Below are 22582 nucleotides of genomic sequence, written 5' to 3' on the forward strand. Positions count from 1 at the left end.
ATAGATGGTATACTAACAGAGATGTCTGATATTTTATTCCATTTTTAATGAAGGCTCTTTAGCCAGTGGTGGCTGGTGACTTCAAATCAAAGCGGAGCTGCAAGAGACAGCTGAATGGGTGGGGCCAATGGGAAGGGGTGTGGCCAACTAGAAAGGGGAGGGGTTATGCTCAAAAACCACAAAAAAATGGAGCTTTAATTAAATATGCTGCCCTGGGTGCCAAACCGTCATTATGAGAGTTCAATCAAGACAAAATGAAATGTAGAAGAAAAAAAATATTTCAATGCACTGGCTGCATGACAGCTTACTTAATGTCTAGATGGAAACAAAAAGGTTGTGAGGCATGAAAAAATAAATTACTTTTTAAATACATTACTGGAATGCCAGTCAAAGTCAAGTATAAGAAAAACAAGCAGCACTCAACTCAAACCACTTCTCCTTGCACTGCAGTTCTAATTATACTTTATATTCAGCTTTATAAAAGTACCAAGTAACATGCTGAAAGTAGCAATCTCTGTGATACCCCCACTTGTAAAAATGTTAACTATCCTAAAGAGACCTGCTGCCTGACAACAACTATCTACTTGTTTCATGAGGAAAACATGATCAAAGTAAAAAATGAACAGCAAACATACCTCTCAACCTGGAAACATCAAAAATCTGGACAAGGCCCATGAAAAATAGGTACAAATCTGTACACTGATTAACGTAAAATTTGCATACATAATTACACAACTCCACCCACTCCAATGGAATTGTAGGATACCAGCTTTCAAATGCAAACTGAAGAACGTAACCAAAATATATCACCAGAGTCCCCCTGCAGCCATTCCAATGTCCCATTACCTGGCTATTTCACCTAATTTACCATAAACACTAATGTGTGCATACTGCTTTACTTCTACAATGATTATTTGGATTTTATTTTTTTTAAATGTTATAGCACAATGCACAAACAAAAATAGATATCTGCTAAACAAAGCAATACTGTCTCAATGAAAATAGTCTTGGCATTAAAACTTCTCTGCCCTTGAAACTCACATTCATTTAAACAGCATTGAAGCCCACACCACATCCAAAGAAAATGCATCTGGCCAGTGGTGGATAAAGATTACCTTTGGGCTGTTTTCAAATCAGAGGCCCCTTGCACACAAAACAAGAAACATACATGTGCTCTTTGATACATCTCCCTGACTTTATTAAATTATATTCCTTGTATAATACAGCACACTTGTTAGACTTAAGTTAGAGTGGATTTTAAATTAATTGTTTAAAATTTTTCCAGTAGACAATGAAGCAAAATGCATGCACCAATAAGGACAAAACTGCCCTATTCAGAACATTTCCATGATAACAGTCAGTCTACTTCTACACACTATATATATATAAATATATATATATATATATATATATATATATATATATATAAATCACAGTAGTGTAAGCCATAGGCCTGTTGTATAGCTTCTTGCACTTATTTTCAATTGGGGGGGAGGCCAAAAACCAGGGACACATTTTAAACATTGCTTGTATAATTTTGGAAAGTTACTTACATAAATTGTTGTGTTACCACCGTGCATTTCACTGCCAAGTCTTGAACCCAGAACCCTGTGCACTGCAGTCAGAACAACATACCATTATACCAAATCAGCAGTTTCCTGAAAGACAAACTTAAATGGCTATCATTTAGTGAATTCAGTTCTCACTTCTCACCATAGCTCTCAGCCTCTTAGAACAAAAACACAGAACAAAGCCAATAATGGGGGAATACAGCCTCAAAATAGGGACACATACATTTCATATACTGATCTTATAAACTTATAAAATTGCTAGAATAAAAGGTTTTGTTTTACCGTAAATCCTGAAAACCAATGCTTTAATGAAGAACAGAACAAAAATGTGAAGCATAAATTCAGAAGTGATGGTGGCTAGGGACTTCAGGCTTACACACACATACAGGTGATCACCAAGGTGCATTATTTTAGATAATAGGGATAGAAGGAAACAGGACAGTTACCAACATCAGTACTTGCTACTGATTCAAGCAAGGTAGGGTGTGCTGAATCCTAGCACAACAGAGTGGTGGTTTTCACAAATACAACAATTTTAAAGCAGACTACAGAGCATACAGACCAATGAAAAAAATAGCACTGCTATGTAAAAGCTGCTAGTATAAACCAAAAATAACACCAGCAGTAGCCTATACTGTCACCATGGGAGGAACCAGGAAAGCCAGTTATGCATAAAATATTACCATAGCACAACATAGAGACTTTAAGCAGCACCAGCACAATCTAATGTGTAAAATGAATGCATAAACCTTTACTTCCCAGGTGTTATAAGACTGCTTTTCCAGTAAGAGACTTCAAGGCAGGTTGGTTGTATCAAAGCCCAGCATAGCAAAGCAGTAGTATTCTCAGAAATTATATGTGTACAGCAGACCACAGAGAACACAGTCAATGAAAAGTTAGCACCTCTAATAATCACTAGTAATACACACCTGAAATAACAACAGCAGAAGCTGTTACTTTCACCAAGAGGAATGAGCAAGACCAGTTTCAGATGGGAAAGCATCACAGTACAAAATGAAGCCTGTAAATCAGGACTAGCACACTCTAGTATAAAGTAAACACAGAAGACTTTACTTCACAGATGTGGTACTGTTTTTCTCATTGAAATCCTGTATCAGAGTTCATAACAGGTTGGCCGTGAGAAAACCCCAAACAATAGAGCTCAATACTTTCTAGCATAGCACACTACTTCTCTGACTGCCGTTGTTACATGGGGTGAGTTGCATTTGAAGCTGTGACATATTAATTGCACTTCACAGCAATGTAGGGGGGGCATACTATTTAAATAAATAAAATGCTTGTACTATACTTTTCTAACCTGAGCTATGATGCGAAAGGAGATACTGACTGGACCTGTGATAACATAATGTGTTATATTTTATAGCAATGAAATATTAGCATATAGTGTTAAAACGCACACACACACTCACTCTGCAATTAAAAGTGCATTCGCCGACTTTAAATCCATTCTGTGAATTGCCTACCTATTTGGGGGCACCTGACATATGGGGCAGGAAAGGCTGAAGAGAATGGTGTCGGCTGCATCTTGGATACCCCTGTCGCACTGGCGTCGGGGAGGAGGCGGCAGCGGCCGATGTCGGACTGGGACTTTGGGGCTCAGGCCGACTGGGGAGCCGCCTGGCGGCGGGGTGATCCGGGTGTAAGGACTGCAGCAGTGTTTACACTCAAACATCTACATTTATGGTAGGTACAAAACTGTACTTTCTCTGTTTCATCTGGATCCCTTTCCCTTTAAGTAAGATGGCCCTAAGTCCCTCACCCATACATTTTTGGTGTCTGCCCACTTCTGAGAACTTCACTATATAGCCAATTAAATTAAAGCCAACTTTAAGAGCCACTGTTTTGTAAAAGTCAGTAGTAAACCCATCAGGGTCCCCTGCATTGGTCCTCTTCAAACATTTAATAGCCTATACAATTCCCCTATGCCAGTATGACTGTGTTCCTCCTCCAATGCATTTATGAACCACTGCACCAAACCTCTGTTCCTGCCTGTCCACCGTCCTGTACAACTCCACGTAAAACTCACACCACTGCACAAACCTGTCCCTGCCTGTCCACCCTCCTGTACAACTCCCCATAAAGCTCACATCACTGCAAAAACCTCTCTCCCTGCCTGTCCACCCTCCTGTACAACTCCACATAAAACTCGCACCACTGCACAAACCTCTGTCCCTGCCTGTCCAGCCTCCTGTACAACTCCCCATAAAATTCACATCACTGCACAAACCTCTCTCCCTGCCTGTCCACCCTCCTGTACAACTCCCCATAAAACTTGCACCACTGCACAAACCTCTCTTCCTGTCTGTCCACCCTCCTGTACAACTCATAAAACTCACACCACTGCACAAACCTCTCTTCCTGTCTGTCCACCCTCCTGTACAACTCATAAAACTCACACCACTGCACAAACATTTGTCCCTGCCTGTCCACTCTCCTGTACAACTCCCCAGAAAACTCACACCACTGCACAAACCTCTGTCCCTGCCTGTCCACCCTCCTGTACAACTCCCCATAAAACTCGCACCACTGCATCACTGCACAAACCTCTGTCCCTGCCTGTCCACCCTCCTGTACAACTCCACATAAAACTCACACCACTGCACAAACCTGTCTCCCTGCCTGTCCACTCTCTTGTACAACTCCCCATAATACTCGCACCACTGTACAAACCTCTCTCCCTGCCTGTGCACCCTCCTGCCTGTGCACCCTCCTGTACAACTCCCCATAAAACTCACACCACTGCACAAACCTCTGTCCTTGCCTGTTCACCCTCCTGTACAACTCCACATAAAACTCACACCACTGCACAAACCTCTCTCCCTGCCTGTCCACCCTCCTGTACAACTCCCCATAAAACTTGCACCACTGCACAAACCTCTCTCCCTGCCTGTCCACCCTCCTGTACAACTCCCCATAAACCTCACACCCGACCTCTATCACCCTGCTCATTCCATTCCTCCCTGCTCACTGCCGTACTTGTTCCATTCCACCCTCTTCATTCTTGCCACCAGAACTCTCTTCTACTTTCTTAACTTTCATTTCAGCAACATTGCCTCCGTTAATTCATCACTCGACTGTCTGCCTCCCAACTTCACCTTTGTCCTTGTTTCTTATAACACTTAAAACCTCAGCTTCACATTACTTATTTTTAACTTCCTTTCCTGAATTACCATCCTGCTCCCCCATTGTAACCTTGTTAACTTCCTGTCCAGTTCTCCATCCTTTTTTATTCACTTAACTTCTAATATCCATTAGATCTATTCTTCAAGCAGACTTAACTCTGTAGCATTCCATTTTCTGTATTTTCGTCTGCCTTATTCCTATTTTCTTGGGAAGACCAGGAGAAGGGGCTTTCACATTGTCCATACAATTGCATGATCTGATGCACCACTCTCCAGTATAAATACTTCCTCTTATCTTAATCTAAAATGCTGTCCAGCCTACCTTCCTGTTTACATTCATTCCTACTGCCTTGAATTTTCCCACTTCTCTCTTCCAATCTGTACCAAACCCAATCAGTTCACCCCATCTTTCAAAACCTTCTTATACCACTTGTGAAAAAACAACTTGGATAACTCTTGCATGTATCCAGGAGAGGCAAGATCACATGGGGGGAAGAAATGGGGGAAGGGAATAGGACTGTGATAGCTGAATGGCATATTTTTATCCTCAGCAATAAGACTATTTCTAAAGATGAACATGAACGTTTATCAAAGGGTTTTACATTCATATCAACTGGAAGAGCTTCTGTTACGGATGTTAATTTGGGCTTCAAGTTATATGTAATAAAATTAAACCTTATATATGTTTTAACAATGTTGTCAGAAAAAGTTTTTTTTTTCCATTCAAGAAACGGAGTACCATTACTCCTCCACTTGTTAACTGACTGTATTTTCTACTATGTGTGAAGCTGATTTTTACAATTTGTTTAGAAGTGATAAATGTTATAATCATACAAATAAACCATTTTTTTAATTTAAGCAATGGTGAACAAAGGGCCTTTAAACAACTTACTAGTTATTCTGGGCTTAGGTATATGAAAGTGGACAAGGGTAATGGACTTGTTATCAAGGAAGTCTCCGATTATAATAAAGCAATGTTAGAATTACTTTTGGATATTAAGAGCTATAAAAACGTATCTAAAGACACGGTTAGAAGTATAAGTTAGTTGATCTAACATTGCTTGATATGTTGTATCAAGGCTATATTTCTTAACAGTTATTTGAATTTCTTTCTGTTGAACAACCTCAATTAGATATGCTTTTTGGCATACTGAAAATTCATAAGAACAAAGAAAAAAACTCCCTTTAGATGCATAGTGTATGCCCCCAAAAGTAAAACTCTCACCACTGCGATATATCTTGATGCTATTTTGTATCCAGTAGTGCAGGACAATGTTTATGATTTAAAATATTTAGATCAATGAAAAAATGACATTTTTATTGATAACGTTTTTATGTACAATTGATGTTAATTCTCTATTTACTGCTATTGATAAGGAAATGGCTTGGAGTATATTAGACTGTATTTAAGTAAATTTGATAATTTTCTGGCAGTTGACATCAGTAATATTTGTTCGATGTTAGAACTGGTATTGACTAATAACATTTTTTGATTTGAAAAAGGTGTTTGTTAGTGGGGTAGCAATGGGGGCTAAAGTTGCCCCAGCTTTCATGTGCTGGTGAGAAATGTAATACTCTCATTAAGTTGCCATTGCTTGAACATGTTTTTTTATTACAAATGTACATTGATTTTTTTTTTATTTTGACAGGAGATCATGAATTATCCGACCAATATTTAATATAGATGTGGGGATAGATGGAGGGATAGATTCCTATCACAGAGACTCCCCATGCTTTGGAACAAAATTCCAAATTACATCAGGCAGAGCCCCTCACTAACACTCAAGAGAAACCTTGACGAGTGGATGGGTAACAGAAAATACACCCCTGGGATCACTTCATTGGCTCTGCTTGACAGAGGATCAGTTAATTAATCAATGGGGCGGCGAAAGCCGACACACTCTGGCTAGGCTTCTAAATGCCCTTGGGCAGATGGCCTAGTACCTACCTATGAACCTATGAACAGCTTACTGGCATTAGTGCATTGCACTGCATTCACCTAGCTCTGCAATTAAATCTGTTCAGTAACAGCTTAATTAGGTACTTGCCATTCGTTAACAGTATGACTTTAATCATCCATTTTGTTACTGTAACAGAGCGGCTTAGAGATCCACCAGCTCTGCAGTTAATTCATTAACCAGTCCAAGGCTTAAAAAGTACAGAAATCCACCTGCGTTCACACGTGGCTTAGAAATCCTGTGTTCTGTTATTCAGACAGATGCGCGGCTTAATTCCGACAGGCTGACGGAGCTGACATCATCACGCACGTGATGACGTCAGCTTCGAAAGCGCAAAAATCTAAAAAAATAGATTAAAAAAATCGGAAATAATGGGGTGCCACTCGGGAATCGTGGCACCCCATTATTGGGACCCCAAAACTCGGTAAAAAACGAGTAATTCGGGACAGTTGAGAGGTCTGACAGCAAACAAGAAACAAGGTCAGGATAAATTGCTTAAAGGATTACTACACAGGTTATGGACCACACATGATAGATTGGCATTCTGTTTAGTTTAATGGTAAAGCCTGCAAAGATGATTGCAAATCTCCAACAAAGGTAATGAGCTTCCTAAAATACTGTAATCCTGTCCTTTATTACAAATACTGTCATATGTGTTTCAATACCCAAGGCTTATACGTTATTTAGTTATGTAAGTATTCTCTGCATGGCAACAACAGAATGGCTTTCAATGTTGGCAATTATTTAACAGTATGCTTATTAAAGCTTACTTGCATCTTACAATCTCAGACAAGTTTATCTGATGGTCATGAAAGCATTGCTACTTAAACACAGAGCAACGGGCACTTTCTGAATAATAAGAAGCATAAATCAACAGTATAAAAATATGACAGAAAACCAGAACATTCTGCAAAATCAAGCAATGACAGATGAAAAGCCACTGTAGTACTTGTGTCTACCTTGGATGGGGGGATACTCCGCACACTTACACTGCATAACTGCTCCTTGCCTTGCTTGGACACATCCAGAGTCACTACATGGGGGAGTGGGGTGCAACAAGTATGTCACAATTTGAAATGTCTCTGGCTGACTGTGATGGCCCTGACACATATGTCATACCTCTCAACCTCAGAGCAAGAAATCTGGACAAAGCCATACATAGAAGTGGGACAAAGGCCCAAAAATAAGGACAATATTTAAATATTGCTCTTATAAACTTTCTAATAGAATAGTAGGTCTTGCATTAGTATGATTTTTCTGAAGGGTATGAAATCTGAAATTCAAATGTCTGTCATTATTTTCTAACTTCAGTCTTTAATGATTTGCCACTATTTTGCCAGAAAACCACAATTTTATGAAAAATGGACCAAAAATGTGATGCACAAATATAAAATAGCCACACAATACAGCTGGAAACCTGTCAAAGAAGGGACACTTTTTTAAATAGTAATACTGTTAACTTGAGCAGCTGCCAAAATAAACAAATCTACGTGCATTTCTGAAATAAAAGTAATCTATAACTCTGATTATTACAGTTATTTATTAATTGTAAACCCTCCACATTTTCTTCCAAAATTGCCATTTTGCAGAGGGATTATTAGAAGGAGAGCAACATTTTGAGCCAAAATCAGGGACAGTTGAGAGGTTTGGATATGTCTAATTCTATAAAGCAATTTAATTGCATGTACCTCTCAACCTGTTAATGCAGGAAATCTGGACAAAGCCAAATATATTGGGGAAACATACAAACACTACTAAAAATTGCTCTTGTATAAACTTAGTTGTTAGAATAACAGATCTTGCTTTAGCATGCATTTTTCGGAAGGTTATGAAGTCTGAAACTCAATGTCTGTCATTATTTAGTGACTTAATTCCTAAATGATTTGCCAGAAAACCACACATTTTATGAGGAACAAACCAAAAATAAGAAGCAAAAATCTATTCATTCTGTGAAAATCTGGACAATTGATAGAAAGAAGTTATGTACCTACCATAACGTTCCATGTTAGGTGCCTTCATCTCGCCTTCTTTCTTGCTTGTTGGGATCGGAGCCGAGGGTCGGCTCCGACTCGGCTATCTACTATAGCTCGAGAGCTGTTTACTGGCTCGAGGCTACCCCTTATCCCATGATGCCTAGCGCTAGCTACCCAGATCTCATTTGTAATAGCTAACCCCAGACATAGCAAGAATAACCTGACCAAACTAACAGGTTGGGCATACCTGTTATACACTCCAAGTCAGTAGAGGAAACAAACCAGAAAATACTCAGTCGGTGAAGCCTAAACTCCTCTTGGTCCAGAAGACAGGGGGATGGAGGGGGAGACGCAAGAAAGAAGGCGAGATGAAGACAACTAACATGGAACATTATGGTAGATACATAACTTCTTTATGTTAAGTTGTCTATCTTGCCTTCGTTTCTTGCTTGTTGGGACAGCATCCCTAGCACCTATGATCCTGGGTGGCTTATTGGAACAGACTCTTCAGAACAGTGGAACAAAAGTTAGCTCTATTCCTGGACACCATGTCTAACTTGTAATGAGAAATAAAGGTGTGAGGATTTGCCCATGTGGCAGCGGCACAAATAGAGTCCATGGGCAACCTAGACTGGAAGGCTACAGAAGTGGCCAAAGCCCTAGCAGAATGACCTTTCGGTTTGGTAGACAATTCTTTGTTTCTTAGTTGATAGATGAAGGTAATAATGTGAAACAACCACCTGGACAGTGTCACTTTGGAAACTGGAAGACCCTGTTTGCCCCTAGCATAGGAAAGGAAAAGTCGGTCCGACTTTCTTATATCCTTTGTTCTATGCAGGTAAAAACGCAGTTGTCTATGAACATCCAAAAGGTGTAACTTGTATTCTGCCTTGTGGGTGTAGTTAGGGAAAAACACTGGAAGGTCTATGGATTGGTTTAGATTATTTTCTGAACAGACTTTAGGAAGGAAGGCGGGATTAGTTCTCAGAGCAACCCTATTCTTGTGAAAAACTAAGTACGGAGAACGAACGCTTAGTGCTTGAAGTTCCGAGACACGTCTGGCTGAGGTAATAGCTACTAGAAAGAGAGTTTTCCAAGATAGAAACTTAAGGGAGCAGGATGCTGCCGGTTCAAAAGGGGGCATAATCAAGGCGGTTAGTACCAAATTAAGGTCCCAAGGAGGAGGGGGATCTCTCACTGGGGGCCTAAGGAGAGTAGTCCCTCTGAGAAAGGCTTTACACAGCTTATGAGACATGATATTTAGATTAGAAAAACCAACATGATAGTTAGAGATGGCCGCTAGTTGAACCCTGATTGTGGCAGAAGCGGACCCAGAGTGAAAAAGCTCAGTTAGGAAGTCCAAGATCTCATGAACTGGGGCTGAAAAGGGATCTATGTTCCTAGCCTCTGCCCAATAAGAGAAATGTTTCCATTTGCTAGCATACTTCTTTCTAGTAGCTGATTTGTGAGAGGAGACAATAATTTCACGCACAGCCGGGCTGGGCTAGGGTTGGAATTGGATCAACCAAGCTGTGAGCTGGAGTGTTTGGAGGGATCAATGCAGCTCTCCTGACTGATGAATCAGCAGGTCTGGAATAGGATCCAGGGCTGCTCGAGGAGGTAACGGTGCAGGAACGGAAACCAAATCTGTTGAGGCCAGTAAGGAGCAATGAGGATCATTTTGCAACCCAAAGATATCGCTTTCTGTATGAGTTTGGGTATAAGAGGGAAAGGCGGGAAGGCATAAAGAAATCCCTGAGGCCAATCGTGGACTAGAGCTTCTCTGGGAGGGTGACCGGGAAGCTGTAAAAAGGAACAAATTGTGATTGTATAGTCCCTGGCTTGAAGGAGTTGATGCCTGGTAGTAGCAGTAAGGAGCCAGTCGTCTACATAAGGAAACACCTGGAATCCTTGAATCCTCAGGTGAGCCGTGACCACTGCCATACATTTGGTGAACACCCTGGGGTCTGTGGTGAGACCAAAGGGCAGAGCTCTGAACTGATAATGACTGGCTCCCAGCTGGAAGCGAAGGAATCTCCTGGAGCGCCTATCCATCTTGATGTGATTGTGCGCATCCTGGAGATCTATTCAGCACATCCAATTGTCCTGACCCAAAAAGGGTAGAATGGACTGTAGCATGACCATCCGAAACCTCGTTCTTTGAACAGACTTGTTTAGTCTGCTGAGATCCAAAATTGGTCTCCAGTTCCCTGTCTTTTCTGGTACCAAAAAGAACCTTGAGTAAGTTCCAGATCCGAGTTGGTCTGCCAGGACTTCCTGGATGACTCTTTTTTCTAGCAGTCTTGAAATTTCTATGACTACTTGGGCCCTCAGATTGGGTGGGACATCTGGGGGAGATTTGCTTGACAGTAGGGGAGATTGGAAGAAGGGAATTACATAGCCTCCGGATATGATTGAGTGTGCCCATTTGTCTCGCGTAATGTCTTGCCAGGCTTTTGGGTACTGAAAGTCTTCCCCCGACTGCCTCCAGAGGCGGGCAGCCAGGCAACCCTTCAGGGATGCTGGAAGGGCTTGTCAGAGAAAGATTCTCTGCTGCCCTGGTTCTGCGGACCCCCTCTGCCTCGAGGGCGGCGTCTGTTGTTGTTTCCTCCTCTGCCCCTGGAGGAAAAATCACTATGTGTATCAGGCGAGGCTCCCTGGGATTTCCGAAACCACAGTTTTCCACTCTTCTGACCTTTGGGATATGGTCTGGAAGGAGTGGAAAAATTGACTCCCACGGCAGAGAGAGTCTTGCCTTCCTGTTCACACCTAGTGAGAGTGTCCTTCACCTGTGGTCCAAAGAGAAATGAACCATCAAAGGGGGTGTTGGTGAATGACGCTCTAAAGGGCTCCGCAAAATTATACAGCCGCATCCATGTGTGTCTCCTAAGGGCCACGCCTGTACCTGCGGCTCTACTCGCACCATCGGCTGCATAGGAAATGAGCCTCATGGAGGAGTTAACTACTGAATTAAGGGTCGCCAGCTGAGAAGCTACTTTAGCTTGAACCCCTTCAGCTGATGGATCCTGGAGGGTATCTCTAAGCTCTTTCAGGAGATCCCTCTGTAGCCTGGTAAAATGGCATAAGTAATTCAGTGACCTCATGGAAAAGGTCGCTGAAGCAAACATATGCTTCCTGTATCTATCCATGGTCCTAGACTCCTTGTTAGGAGGATGGACAGAGGAAGAAGTTTCTGCCAACTCCTTTTTAGTGGCCGCTGCTACTACCATGGCATCCACAGGAGCACCCTTGGTAAGGAACTGTTTATCAGAGGGTGCAGTGATAAACTTGCCGGGCCTCCTTGGGGTTGGTTCCACTGTATCCGGGGCTGACCAAGCCCTTTGAGCCACTACTGACATTAGTGGATCGAAGGGCGGAGACACCAAGGAGGTGGAATGGCGGGAACCAAACGCATCCAGGAATACGGATAAGTCCTCAGTAGGGGCTAAGGCAGTCCAGTTCCCCCTCTGTCTAAGCATTTCTAGGATGTCCAAAAAGGAAACATCTTCAGAAAGGAATCTTGGGGACCCTTCCGATTCATCCAAATCTGTATCCGAAGTGACAGACTCAGGGGAGTCAATGTGCTTCTTCTTGCACTTCCACTTACGAGGGGCCTTCTCTGAATGATCAGGGAAGGCCTCAGAAGAAGAGGAAACACCCAGTGGGGTGCTCTGGAGCGTCAGTTCCCCACGCTTGGGGTCCGGAGGAGGGACAGAGGTTGACACAGGCTCTACAGAGGACGGAGCCAGTGGGGTCGAACATGGTGCTGACTCAGGGGCCAGTACACTCCTCATGACATCGAAGGCATCCCTGCCATGATGCAAAGAAGGCTCTGGTTCTGAGGAAACCAGAATCCTCCTCCGCACTGAGGGGGACGGCTCCGAGGCCGATGTAGGAGCTGAGCTCACCTGCGCCGAAGCTCTGAGAGGGAGAACGGGGTCAGACAAGGGTCCGATGCCACTCGCCCCCTGGGAGCTGATGAGGGAGTCTCGACACCCAGATCCCTCAACAGAAGGCACCATTGAGGTAATCGGAGCCGATGATGGAACCAAAGGGGAAATCGTTATCGGTGGTGACGGTTCCACGATTCGAACCCCAACAAACTCCGAGCTCAGAGGAGTCGGAGGAGGAACATCAATGGAAGCGGATGGAGCCGACACCTGTTGAGGAGGGCTGGATAACATTTTGGCCAGTGCCTGCGACTTCAACAACCTACTGACCACTCTCTCTATGTCGTGATCCGAGAGTCTAGAGGAGCGAAAGGAGTGGGAGGATCTGTGACTGCGGTCACTCTGCAACAGGGGATACCGAGGAGCCGAATGTATCGACTCTAGAGAAGGCAACCTCAGTCTCTTGTGGGTCCGAGACGGCTCCGAAGATACTGGTGGAGCTGACCGGGAGGCAGCCTCCTTGGTTCCAGCCGGAACCGAAGTAGTAGGTAATGCTTGGGCCAATGACGGCTCCAAGCTGGGAGCCGACAATATGGTCGGTTTAGGAGATTTCACCGGCTGAGCCTTGGCCGGTGAATCCTGGGGCTTAAGAAAACCCCTCAAGATAAGCTTATTTTTGCGCTCCTGCAGAATCCTTGGGCTGAATGCATGGCATACAGAACAAGAGTCCTGCAGGTACACTGCGCCTAAGCAATAGACGCAAGAAGTGTGCCCATCTGTCAGAGACATTTTCTGACAGCATGAGTCACACTTCTTGAATCCAGACACCTTGTATTCTTTAGACATATCCAGTAGAGAAATACTACCTTACACTGAAAGTTTTGGCCAAAGGGCCGAACAGCAATAAAACTACAGACACTAACTGAAGAAAACAATAAACTACAGTTAAGAAGTTTTTTTTTTTTTTTTTTTTTTAACTAGGAAACCTCTAACTTAAATGGCTACCTATGAGGTAAAAGAGAAAGGCTTAACTAAAAACGCTACCTACAAGAGGGATAGGAAAAAGGGGGGGAGGGGAGAACTCTCTAATTTAAATGAGTTCTAAGGGAAAACTACAATTACACTAATACTACAACAAACTAATTAACGACTATGTTGAAAACTATAAACTATCAAAAAAGGAACCCTAATCTGATAGAAAAGTAGTATAATAAAACTTACACGAGCCTGAGCCAGTAACAATGAACCTCGCAGCTGAAGCGGCAAACGAGATCTGGGTAGCTAGCACTAGGCATCATGAGATAAGGGGTAGCCTCAAGCCAGTAAACAGCTCTTGAGCTATAGAAGATGGCTGAGTTGGAGCCGAGGGTCGGCTCCAATCCCAACAAGCAAGAAATTAAGGCGAGATAGACAACTTAACATGTATAGTTCAGCCGGGGTTGTCTTTGAGTTTGCCATCCTTCCCACTCACAAAATCATGATCGAATGGAGCCTCCCCCCAGCAGCCATTCCAATGTCCCAATGCTTAGCTATTTCACCCCATGTACCATAAACACTGTAATGTGCATAATGCTTTACTTCTGCAATGATTTGGATTTCATTTGAAAGTTTTATTTTGCATTTTACAGCACAAACACTAAGACATCTGCTAAACAATGCAATGCAGTCTCACAATGAAAATAGACTTAGCATTAAAACTTCTCTGCCCTTGAAACTCACATTCATTGAAACAGCACTGAAATCCACATTCAAAGAAAATAAATTTGGCTAGTATAAAGATTATCTTTGGGCTGTTTTTAAATGATAGGCCCCTTGCACACAAGACATACATGTGTTGTGTGATACACCTTCCTGATTGTATTAAATTATATTCCTTGTATAATACAGTACAGTTGTTAGAGGGTGTTTTAAATTTATTGTTTTGAACATTTTTTCCAGTAAACAATAAAACAAAATGCATGCACTAATAATGACAAAACTGCCCACCTGAGAACATTTCCATCATAAAAGTCTACTCAAACTTTTGCAGTCCACCAGTATCAATAAATATGCACAATCTCTGCAGAAGTAAAAGTCATCTAAATAATTCCACATTAAAGAGATGTGTAGCTAATGAAGAGGTTGCTGCTAGCAAACAAATTTATATTTCATTGTTTCATCTATAAATAAAGTGCCTGCATCTTCGCCAAAGAGGATACTCTCAATTCTCAGTATGGCAGCATCCACCCCTTATGGGAGTAGAACCCACAGCCTTCAGCATCAAAAGCAAGTATACTACCTGTTGTGCTATTAACAATGCAATCAGTCAGTATAAGCAGCACTAAACTTCTCTTCCCCTAAAGCTCTCAGCTCCTTGTAAAATCTACTTGACACTCAACTGTATCTCTCAACTTCGCAGCACAAGTAATTTAGAAAAAGCCAACATTTATTGGGGCTGGGACAAAAGCCCAAAAACCAGGGACACATTTTAAACATCGTTTGTATAATCTTGGAAAGTTACTAATATAAAATGCTGTGTTATCACCCTACATTTCACTGCCAAGTCTTGGACCCAGGACCTTGTGCAAAGCAGTCACAGCAACATACCACTATGCCAAATCAGCTGTTTTATGAAAACAGAGGAAGACTAAATCTTAAATGGCTATCATTTAGTGCATTCAGTTCTCATCATATCTGTCAACCTCTTAGCACAAAACACCTGGACAAAGCCAGTAATGGGGGAATACAGCCCTCAAACATATGCAGTGAATTCAGTTCTCACCATAGCTCTCAACCTTAGCACAAAAAACCTGGACAGTCCCAAAAATAGGGACAAATTTCAAATATTCACCTTATAAACTTAGAAAATTGCTAGAATAAAAGGTTTTGCATTACTGTGTATTTTCTGAAGAATATGAAGTCTGAAATTCAAATGCCTGTCAATTTTATTTATTTAACATTTGTTAACCAGGAAAGTCTGACTTGGAACAAAAGCCAATTTTCAGCAGAGGTCCAGGGGGAAATACTGCAGACACATGTCTTTGTAACATGGGAGGACACCAGAGCAAACCCACACACAAACACAGGGAGGACATGCAGACTCCACACAGAAGGCACCACAGCCAAGAATCAAACCAGAAACCCTTCAGCTGTGAGGCAACAATGCTGCCACTGTACCATCAACTATTTAAGGAATTACAAAAATCAGAAACCACAGATTTTATGAGGAACAGAACAGAACAAAATATGAGGCAAAAATCTGCAAAAGTTTCACAAATGGTGGTGGGTAGGGAATTCAGGCTCTTGTTACCTGCATCCAGGGCACATGGTTTAAGCCTTAGGTATTCTCTAACCACTACCAGGTATTGTGAATTCTCTCAATAGCCACCAGTATAAGTCAACTGGGGCATTACACACACTGCAATAATGATGATAAAATAAAACAAAGCAATGCACACTTCTGGTTCCTGTTTGTGAATGTTCCAAGACTGCAGACCTTGCAGTCCAATCCCCTTCTGGGGCGCCAGCAGTCTGCTGCCTTCTTCCTGAATCGGGTCTGGTAGGGCAGCAGTCCAGATTCATTTTCTATGTGCAGGTTAGGAGGATTTATCAGACTGTACCATTGTGGTTCACAGCTGGGGGGGCTGCAGTCCAATATCACGAGTCGCCACTGTCTTTAGCTAATTGATATAATACACAATTGTGGATGTAACATCTAATATTACATATAAATAATAATCTACATTACTATTGAATTATATAGTACAGTTAGCATACCGAAGGTAGCCACACCATACCCAACAACTATCACCAGGTTATAATCAAACTTAGATAACAAAAGTGAGTTCCCTTATACACATAAAACTTAATTGTTAAGTTTTTTTTTTTTTTTTTTTTTTTTTTTTAGCACCACTGACTATCAAATCCTCTTCCTAGAATCGTACTGACCCATTTGTTCCTATTTGGGGTGAGAAATGTCCCATCCATTCCCTTTACTGAGGTACTTTCATGTTGGGTTCCAAGAATGAGCCACCACCTATATAGGGCCCCAGACTCTCCTCTAGCCTAATCACTCCCTGCAGTGCCTTGTGTCATATGCAATTGCTGTGTTTAGAGTAGTGTTTGTGTGCATTCATGCATGTCCAATTCCTCTGACTGAGATGCAGTGTGATTGTCATCATGGTCCATTACCCTGCTTGCCAGACTCAAAAACTACTGGTGGGTCAGCACTATAACAAGCCAAACTGCCTTCTTCCTTTCCCAGGATGGATAAGATGGTATTTGCTGGGCTACTCACTTCCACCTCTCTACTCAGTGTTTCTGCCTTTCTTTAACATTAACTACATTTTTTAATAAAATATACTTGTACTAACCCAATGAATTATTTACATAATGAATATACTTGACCCTCATATTTTAATATCCAATCAACTTCATCTCCAAGATACACAAAAAACTACATCTATTTAATAACTTCTCTATTCTCACTAGTTCCACACATCCCTTTTGTGGATTCTCTCCTAAAAACACATTGCCTTTGTTATAGCCATATGCCTTGCAATCATACTTGGCATGTTGGGAGAATATTACATCAAACAGTTGGGTTCTTTGGGCCATTTCAAAAGTGTACTCAATCAAATATTAAGAATAACCTAATTTATAAGTTCCCCAAATTCCATTTCATCAAGTCAAAACATTTGAGCTAACAAAGCAATTTTTAAACAAAAAAGGCAATGCAATGAGTTTAAAGACTGAAAAAGGGGAAACAAATCCAGTTGTGACTATTCCTGATGCCAATGAAGTACCAGTATTGGAGACATATCCTATCTGAAAAATGTCAGCAATTGTGACATTAAAGATGTTTCATAAAAAATAATTAGCTTATCATGACTCTTACCAAGTAGAACACTGTTGTATGTGGGGTGTACAACTTTATATATGATAATTATAAAGGACAGGAAGCCACACACAAATGTAATATGCATTCTATTTAAAATAGTACTCTGAAAAAACAGCTCTTGGAAGGCCAGAACCTCGTCAATAGTGTATGTGTTGCTCACTGGACGATTTAACAGATATTCTAATATTACAAGGTGTTAGAATGCAGAAATATACCTAAAAAAGTGAAGAAATAAATTTGTTTTAAAGACCTTATGTCCCTTGAGGTACAGAAGTTTAATTCACAATTAGAAAAATGCTTCAACTGCAACCACTAGGAGTTGTGTCTCTGAAAGTCAGATTAGCAGAAAACTGGAAGCATTTGGTGAAGAAACCTGATTTGTGTACACTGTGAGCAGAAAATGTGGGAAGCCTGAAAACATACAGTGCACAGCATTTTTCTGGGTTGCTGGGGAAGATGTCTTGAAGGTATTAAATACCTCGACTTTTCTTGAAAAGAAGAAAGACAAAATGGTCGTAGTTAGATAGCAGATCAGGAATTACTGTGACCATAGAAAAAATTTAATCATTTGTTCACAATTTGCTTTTTACATGGGTACAATGTCCTTCAGTGACTACAGATACTAATGTTACTGAGCAAAAGACTCAGATCTGTGGATTTGGTGAGCTGCATGATTCTAGTCATGGTATAGAAGCTGTGATCCTGCCAGAGAGCAGATAAGCTTTAAAAGGCTCCCTCCTGAAATGCTGGGACTCAGCACTGCAAGTCCTGAAATGAGGAAAAAAAAAGAACAAAAAAAAAATTAAAAAATAACAAGAGAAGACTGAATATTAAACATCATGCTTCTCCTTTAAACTTGTTTTTTTGCAGGGGGAGCATGCTCTCTTGTACCCCCAATATAGGGTACAAAGCTCTCACATCCCCAAACTTATATATAGCAAAGCTGAGATTGTCATACTGCACAGAAAAGGGAATATTCAAAGAGATGGCAATTTTGGACCAAGAATACATAAGTCCAGATTTTTGATCATTCAGTCTCCACATTCCAGAAATCAAAATTGTGGGTCCTGACATTTTACATGGTTACCAATTCACATGGGTCAATAGTATTTACAGATGCAAAAAAAAAAAAAGATTTGCACAGATGGAAAAGTAACTTTTCGCAACAGTGTGCAGATTTGAGAAATTCCATGAATATGTTTACTGTAAAGAAATTCAGATGAAATAGACCCCACAGCCTTGCAAAACATATTTCGATAGCTCTTGTACAGGACATCACCTAGACTGCAGAGAATGATTCTTAATTAATAGATATGATCTGAAAGGGAAACACTAACTAGGCAAGGAACTATGTTTATCATATACATTGAGCAAAAGCACCTTCCAAAGAAGCATGGGGAGTTGTTAAAAGAAGAACTAGAGAGTCTTTGAATAATACTACAGTTATCAATGACACAGGATAAAGTAAAAAGATTTCAGATATGCAATGACACTGACTTATAGTGAGAAATTACAGTACAATGCTTAATGATAAATAATGATGAAAGAATAGATCTAATAAGATGAGACCCATCTTAAGTAGTCTCTAGAATTTAATGCCATAGGAATTAGGACTCTGCAGAGGATTACACTTTCCCAGGCAGACTGGCACTTCCGCCTTCTCTTCATACGGCATGAATGTCAAGACTTACCAGGACTTCTGTGCCGTGCTAGAGATTGCATAGAAAAAAAATGATCACAGGCTACCTTTTCACATACTTGGTGAAAATTGTAAGTTTTGAAATGAAATGAAAACCAAGCTAAATTTAGTGAACCAATAAAAAATTAAAAAACAACATTAACCATTCCACAACATGAATTGCAAGCATGATGTAACCAGAAACATTTTTTTCCTATAAAACTTTGCCTTCATCAGAAGTAAAAAAAAAATACATTGTCAAGAGGCCTAATGCATATTACAAGTCAAAGTACATTGCATGATCAAATAACAATGGCAAACAATTTTAAAAAGTGACATAATTTCCTTTCTCGTGAACTCAAGCTTAAAATTAATTGAAGTAATAATATCAAGACCTATTGCAACTCAGTCATTAAGTTTTTGCTGCGTCACTAATTACATTTTTTTTCATGAAGAGATATGAAATCAGTATCTCTTGTTGTGAAAACAAACCTGATCTAAAATGAAAATATTAAATTTCCTAATATGTTACATCAAATACTATGTTGATTTAAGTTGTCCTGAGTCTGTTTGTTTCTAATTGCATATGGATATTCAGACATTCTTTGATTTACTATTCTTTTAGGGTTTCCTACATAAAATGCTGGACAAGTCTCATAAATATCTAGGTATATACCACACTACTTGACACAAAGTTAAAATATTTTTCACAGCCAATACAAACTGCTACATATGGTCATGTGTTAATGACTCTACGAAAATGATGGCTATACAAGTAAACATATTGATTTTGTGATTCAAAAAATTACTTTTACTAGAAAAGTATTATTTGAAAAAGTTGATGATTTGTGAGGTGTACAAATTGTTAACATCTGCTGAGACTAACTGTATTCATATTAAATTCATTAGATCTATTTTTTGAAAAAAAAATAAAGTCCCAGTAATCTTTTTAGGATGTCATATATAGCTAATGCCAGACATTGTAAAATCTAATTCAAAAATAATGTTTTATGTTTTCTCTTTGACTATTTAGGCAAAACTATCAGTTTAAATGGAGGATGCATGGCATATTTATGAATTTTCAGGAAACAAACCTAATTGCCAGATGTGGATGCATTAATTTTAAGAAATCCAACAGTTCTACTTCTGTTAAACTATTAACAAACAGGTTTAAAAATTTATCAACCAGTTTATTGCTCATGTTCACAGTTCCTGAATCATTTTTCTTGAAAATGTTTTAATCTTTCTTTCTTCTTTGTTAACCAGGTTAGGTCCACTGGTTTAGTGAACTCTTTTTGGAGAGACTCAATGTGGTATTTGTACTTTGGAAAATGTGGCCATTTTTAAAACCACATAAAGGCTGTAGGTGTATTTTTTCCTCCATGGACAAATTTTAAAATGTATTCTGGACAGGTCCCTTTGATGGAGACCTAATGTCCATTCCACAAACATTCTTAAAATTCGGTATTGTTTGTCTTAGTTGTGGGTTGAAAGTGCATTTTCAGCTTAAAATAATTTGCGTTAAGTATAACTTTAAATAGCAGACTTAATTTAAGTGTGAATAGTTTTAAATCAGGAAGCACATCAATTAACTCTGTCCTTGCTGGAATGAAAGAAAAGCATTTCTTCAAACCACAGATGTCAATTTCACTTTGAGAATGAAACTTGGAAGTTTGTGTCTTTCGGCTTTTCCCGGTTAGGGGTCGCCACAGCGGAACTCCAGTCTGCTAATGATTGGCAGTTGATTTTTACATACCGGCTTGCCAGGCCTGATGCACAACCTTCAACAAAGGTACACCCATTCACGCATGTCTCCACGCAGAAGACGCTCTAGCTGAGAATCAAACCGGACAGGGTCTTACTGTTTTTAAATTATTCACTGTTCTTATTTTGTGAAGTAAAAGAAGTTAGATTTTCTTGTCCCTTTCCCTTCTGAGTTGCTCCACCACTTTGATGATGAGGGGTCTGTGTATCTATTTGCAGCTTGTATGCCAGTTTGAACTAATACATGTCAATTTAAGGGCAAACATTTTAAATAGATGCATTAATTAGATTGACTGGGTAATTCTGATGTAATTTTGAATTGAATGCAATTTGTATACAAGCTTACCTGGGCTATGAATACTTTTTTTCTGATGAGGTCTGTGAAAAAAAAGATAAGAAAAGTTTGAAACACTTGTGCTTTTTTACTGTGGTGTTTGAATACATTGGTCAAGATTAATGCTTTCTTTGTTTGCTAATTTAAATAATCATTTGTTTACAACAAGCATGGTCAAAAACTGCTATCAGTTCTTCTCAAAATCAGACTCTAAAGAAATGCCTTTAGAAATGTTATAAAATCTTAAACCTTTGGGAGCTTTAATATTTTGATAGAGATATAGATAATCCCAGTGAAAATATTTCAACTTTGATGTTTTTTTATAGGTTCATAAATTAGTACTAGGCTAAATGCCATTATGGACTATTTTAAGCCTAGCCAATTACCCCAAGTGAGAATCAAACCTTGCACCTTGTGTCTATAAGGCAACCACCTTGACCATTATGCCAACCTCTCACTCTACTTTTTCTTTAGTAATTTTAACTAGTCAGGCAATGAGTCTCTATGATGTGAACTGCAAGGTATGAAATTATTGCACCAACCTCTAGGCTTAAAAAGGATAGAGCCCAAATTTAGATATTATTAAATTGCCAATTCAGTATTCATTCTATGCTAAGCTTCATTATGGACTTCTGGGTTTATAGCATTCTCAGTATATGTATTCATGCTATTAGATGGTAGGGTCTCTAAATATTTGTTGTCTATGAATCAAGTTACAATATTTCTCAAAATTGAGTTTAAGGAAAATCTGGCTTCAACCGTAGATAAAACTAAGTCAAATATTTCATAAATGCTAAGAAAGCTTGGAAAATAGATCTGTTTTATTCTCCTTTATCAAGTCATGGTTAATATTCTATGGCTGTTCTACTGACAATGTTTTTAAATATGTTTAGGAATACCAGTAGTATTGGACAATTTATTTACATATTTAAATATGAATACTAACATTTTAAGTGTCACATATACAAGTTCAAATATGCACGTGCAGTTTATAGATATTACTTTGACAAGGGAAATTAATCAGAAGCAAGTAATCTCAGACATTTATTGCAAAACTACCTCTACACCTTACCTCTGTACACACTTTTTTGTTCTCAATAATTTCTTGATTTTGTAACTCCAGTGTGTAGTTTTACTGCAAAATATTCCCTTATATTTTTGCCTCACAGGGATGAATTCTGATACAGTTGTTTAGAGAGCTGAAGAGGGCAATGGATGATTCACCAAGAGTTTACTAAGGAGTCATAATACATCATCCTAGCTGATTTACACACTACGATTGCTATGCTTATAATTTACTATCACAGTGACCCATTACAGTTGTTTTTCCCTCTATTCCCTTAAAAATTGTGCACTGTCACATTCTGATGGTTTTATTCCAGTAGTTTACTA

The 22582-nt window shown here is 39.9% G+C and overlaps 1 long non-coding RNA gene across 1 annotated transcript in view; it reads right to left on the reverse strand.

The window, feature by feature from the left end:
• Nucleotides 1-22582, reverse strand: part of LOC122815675 — a 167550-nt gene that overhangs the window by 64555 nt on the left and 80413 nt on the right. The window contains exon 2 of the long non-coding RNA XR_006366982.1: nucleotides 21203-21234. This is a non-coding gene — a long non-coding RNA (uncharacterized LOC122815675). The remainder of the gene's footprint in view (nucleotides 1-21202; nucleotides 21235-22582) is intronic.

This window comes from Protopterus annectens, chromosome 11.part0 (genome assembly GCF_019279795.1).
Source record: "Protopterus annectens isolate FY-2018-M chromosome 11.part0, PAN1.0, whole genome shotgun sequence".
NCBI classification, from domain to species: domain Eukaryota; kingdom Metazoa; phylum Chordata; order Ceratodontiformes; family Protopteridae; genus Protopterus; species Protopterus annectens.